This window comes from Cynara cardunculus (genome assembly GCF_001531365.2).
Source record: "Cynara cardunculus var. scolymus isolate 2C chromosome LG 16, CcrdV1, whole genome shotgun sequence".
NCBI lineage: Eukaryota > Viridiplantae > Streptophyta > Magnoliopsida > Asterales > Asteraceae > Cynara > Cynara cardunculus.
Window position 1 is genome coordinate 20,932,412 of NC_037543.1, and position 5,606 is coordinate 20,938,017.

Genomic DNA, 5,606 nt, shown 5'->3' on the forward strand with positions numbered 1-5,606 from the left:
TACAAATATATAAAGACCAACTTTATTTACCTTTAAATATAAAATAACAGTTTTTTAACCTTATTTTTTTAATGTTAGAATGCATTAAAATTAAAAACACTTTTATTTTTATATTTTTAATGTGGGTTAAGGATTATTACGATTACGACATAAAAATGTCATAACATAACCGGTCCTTCAAAACCCTTCAGCATCACCTTAACATATGATGAATTATTTACGATTCTACACTACAATAAAATTGAATTTATAGGACACTTAAAAGTGTCTAAATCTTCTAATATGATATTTTATAGGACTTAAGTTTAGAGGATCAAACTATAAAACATTATATATAAAGATGTTAATAATAAGTTTATATGATACTTTTGGACGTTTCAACAAATTTTTAGGACACTTTTAAAATAACACGTCATGTTATTTATTTTATAGGAACGACATTTTATTTTAAAAACATTGTAAAAAAGCCCAAAAACGTTCTATACACCTATTATAACATTTTTAAATATGACACTCTTTTGTTTGATCATATACACTTAAGTCCCATCAAATATAGTATTAGGATTTTTCGACAATTTAGGTGCTTTATACCCTAATTTTGTTGTAGTGCTAGCAAATAAAACTGACTGTAACATGTAATCGTCACAACATCTTGAGTCCTACCAAACAAATTTTCCTCAGAATTTCGATTTCTTAACCAATTCATCTTATTAATATATTTAGGTTATGTTTGGTAAATTAACTGATAAGCTAGTTGGTGGTCGATAAGCTAGCGGGTGACTGATAAGTTAGTTGATAGTCACACATGGAATATTTTATTTTTTATATTATTTTGGGATGTGGAGATTTAATGTCATGTGTTCTACAACTTTAAATTTGTAAATTAAGGGTATAAAATTGAAATGAAAAAATAAGAAATATAAAACTAATTAAATACAATAACTACAAGATATAAAATGAAAGTTTTTAAAATAATTCACTACGTATTTTAATAATATAAGATTAAATCAAAAAAATATTTAATATTGGTCTCATTCCGGAATCCGGAGGCATTGATGAGATGATTATAATGATATAATTTATAAAAAAATGAGATATATTTTTTAATATATTTTAGTTAAATACGATTATGTTTGATAATTATGAAGAAGAAATGAATATAAAGTAAATTAATTAACCAACTATAAGAGTGTAAAATGTAATTTAAAAATAAAAAATAATTTGATTTTAATATTATATTTGAAATGTGGAAGTTTCATGGAAGGTGTTTAGCTTCAAAATTTATATATGATATATAGACTATGATACCTCTTAAATTTTAACAAATAACCATTTTAAATGCTTATATATATTGTGTGTGTATATATATATATATATATATATATATATATAATATTTATGAAAATGATGAGAGTTCATTTATTATGATTTAAATATTTGTAGAAGATGAATATGGTTTATTAATTATGATCAATACTTTATATTAGGAAACAATAAAAACCTTTATGAAATTACATATTCATCAAATTAAATAGACGATTGAGATTGAGTTGTATTGGTTGTACAAATGTAAATGATTGTATAATAACCCACCTTTATATATATATAGGGTATATTTCAAATGCAACCATGTCCATTTGTACAACCAATGTAATCCAATTAATTGAGATATTTATGGAAACTATGATAGTTCATTTATTATGATTTGAATATTTATGAAAGATGAATATGATTCATTAATTATGATCAATACTTTATATTAGCAAACAATCAAAACTTTTATGAAATCACATATTCATCAAATTAAATAGATGGCTGAAATTGAATTGTATTGATTATACAAATATAAAAGGTTATATAATAACCAACCTTTATATATATATATATATATGTGTGTGTGTGTGTGTGTGAGAGAGAGAGAGAGAGAGGTTTATTTGGAAAGTGTTAAGTGTTTGAGAAGTAGAAAGGTGATACTATCCTTAGGATCAATTGATCAAAATTATCCAGTACTTCACATTCAAAATTGCAAATCTTNTATATTATATTATATTATATATATTATATTATATTATATAAACGGTGGATGTTTAGTTTATTAGGTTAAAGTATCGGTGGCAATGCTTGAGGTGATAAGATTTTTGAGTCATCAATTTTTGAGCCACGTCCTGAAGTTTGCATTTAACATACGTTTCTCATTTTATAAATGTATCTTTTAAATAATCATTGGTACAAGTTTGAATATATCATGCATGTAATATTTACATTTTTATATATTTGAGTATTCAACACTACAACAAAAGTGGGTTTATAGAATGTCATTGGTAAATAAACGTCATAACAGGTTATTTTATAGGACTAAAAAATAAAGTGTTTCATCTAAAGATGTTGTAATAAATTTATATGGTGTTTTTAAGCATTGTAATAAATTTGTTAGGACCCCTTCATAAAGAAAACGTCACATTAGCTATTTTATATGACATTATTTGAAAAAGTGTCCTATAAATACAAGAGTTCTATAAAAGATGGGTTTATAAGACAATTTCTCAAAAATGTCTTATAAAATAGCTAATATGACACTTTGTATTAAAAGTGTCCAAAAAACATGTTAAGACGCCTAAAAATATCATATAAACTTATTACAATGTCTTAAAATATGACGCTTTATTTTGAATCCTATAAATTATGTCTTATGTTTTCAAATCACTCAATTCACTGGTTGACTCAATTTAGCCTATCCATTTTTGTATCATCCCACGTTAGTGAGAAAATGCAAGTTCTCAAGTACAAAGTATAAGAATGGAGAGGTGAATGTTTTTGTGTCAACCCATGTGATTGATTCAATTTAGCCTATCCCATTTTTGCAAAAATCTCTCTCTCTCTCTCTCTCTCTCTATATATATATATATATATATATATATATAGATATAACTACTCAATATCATCCCTTCCAAGAATGCATCACGAACCAAATCCCTTCCTTCGATGAATATCGATTACTTGGCAGCGTAAGGTCAAGCGAACCAACTTTATGTCGGAGGTGTACCAGAAGAAAGAGAGATGGATGTTGATTTTAAGATGTCGAGGAACCAAGCCAAATACGATTTAAACAACAACTCTTATGGTTGAATTTATGTTTACGTGAACTTTTCTTGGTTAATGATTAAAGACACACAACTGCTCTGTGGTTGAGCCTATTGTTGACTTTAGGATTTTGTTTTTCTTGTTTGGTTGATTTAGGATTTGGAGGATATGAATTATAGATTAAAGAAAAATCAGGGGCGTTTTGTGGAATGCAACGAAAGGATATGGGCTTCATATGTTGTCCTTTTGTTTATTCATATGTTAGATTAATTTAGTGCATTTATCTTGTAGACAAGATTATTATTCAGTACTTGACGTGTCAAATAATGTTAGCAAAGCAGAAATAAAAATTGGTTAATAAATTTCTCTGCCCATGGAAGATAGATTCGAGTTCTTTAAGCTACTCTTTGTTCTTAGCCCATGATAAACAGAGATACATTTAGAAAATTGTAAAGTCTCGAGTTTATGATCTTTCAATGAAGTTTTAATATATAACAGAGCCACGTTTCGAGATCAATTTAACAGTTTTCATCATAGGAGTTGATACACCATGTTATGAAATCTGCTTCAAGTCCTTTTTGTTGGCTCTTAAGATATAGTGGTCGAAGCTCTAGGGTTATTCTTTGATACATGTCTCTGAGTTCTTGCTAAGGTCCGTTTACCTCACACTTATCCGTAAGAGGAGCACTTTCATAGTTTCATTTAACTTATCGAGTGAGATTTTAGTCCAATAAAACAGTATGGTACGGAACAATTTTATCTGGTAAGCTTACCGGGTAAGAGTCATAAGCGGGAAGATGAATGTGTTTGACGGTCACAAAAGGAGAAAGATTAAACTACCCCTATCTAATTAACAGAGTAACAGTTAGTGAAGTTAGAACGAGGGACCCAACCCATCACAAAAGTGAAACCTTGGTGAACATACATGTAATTGTTTCGTTTGAGGGACCTCATCCAAAATTTTCAATAACCACAGGTATGAAATTTGTAATTTACTCTATAAAAAATTTCTACATATATATATATATATATATATATATATATATATATATATTAAAGGAAATCATAAGTGTAGGATTAAATTCCAGAAGACGATAAAATGGAAAGAGGTAAGTATAAGAATAGACAAGTATAAACGGATAACATATTTTCATGAAGATTTCATTGCTATATATATTATTTAAGTTACATGATAAAATACAATTCATTATATCAAAATCTCTCAATCTTTATCTTTATATATAAATCGTATAACCAAGGGGAATTTCCGAGCTGGCATTATGAGATTTAAGTATCCTCAAATATTGCATTGTGCTGTTGTTTTAATCATCTCATGCTGATGAGGGAATGCTAGATTTGAGGATCGAGATGGCTATAGGAAAGGAGGATGGATGACTTTGATAATTAAAAGGTTATACTTGGTTAAAGCTGTATTTTGACCAACCCCTCAGTAGAGATATTTTACAAATAATGACAAATCTTTATGTATGTATGTATATATATATATATATATATATATGTATGTATATTTGTCTCGTCTGAAATCTTGTGCGTGTTGTTGTTTTAATAATCTCAAGTTGATGAAAGAATGATAGACTGGAGAATGAAGGTGATATATAAATTTGAAATGTGGTGAGTTTGGTAATCCTACATTGACAAGAAGATGAAATTGTCATGAAACATATGTGAGTGTATACATACATACATATACATACATACATACATACATACATACATACATACATACATACATACATACATACATATATATATATATGTATATATACATACATAAATAGACTTGGGATCACGTGAGACCAGCCTTTTTTCGTGAGACCCGTGAGACCAACTTTTTACACTTGAAACTTCATAGCAAAATGCTGTGAAGGTAACTTTCACAGTGTTTTTGCTGTGAATGTTCGACTTTTTTAAACCTTCACAGTGTTTTTGCTGTGAAGTTTCAAGTGTAAAAATATGGTCTCACGAGTCTTATGAAAACAGTTTGGTCTCATGTGAACCCAACCCTACATAAATATATATATATATATATATATATATATATATATATTGACAAGAGGAGATGATGCCTATTTGTGGCAACTTATAGAGTTGGCTAATTTTAGCTGAACCATTTTTTTGGAAGAAAAAGAATCTTCAAACCCTTTGTAACACCAATAGTGGTATGATTATGTGACATATCGTTTAAGTTTTAAATAGCATGAAAACAAAATTATTATCGACACATCTCAAATTCTTCGTATAAAACATGGTTATCACTTATCAATATATGAAAATGAACCACTAATGGAAATATATTCTTCATTTTAAATCGTATCTCATTAATTATTAACTAAAGAATCATTCATTATTTGCTGAAGAATCATTTTTTTATGCTAACTCGGTCAATTGTTCCTTAATATATTTATCGTTATTGCATAATGTACCACTACCAAAAAACCCCCTTTTTCCGGCGGCCAAATCCGCCGGAAATCCGCCGGAAAAAGGGATTTCCGGCGGATTTGGCC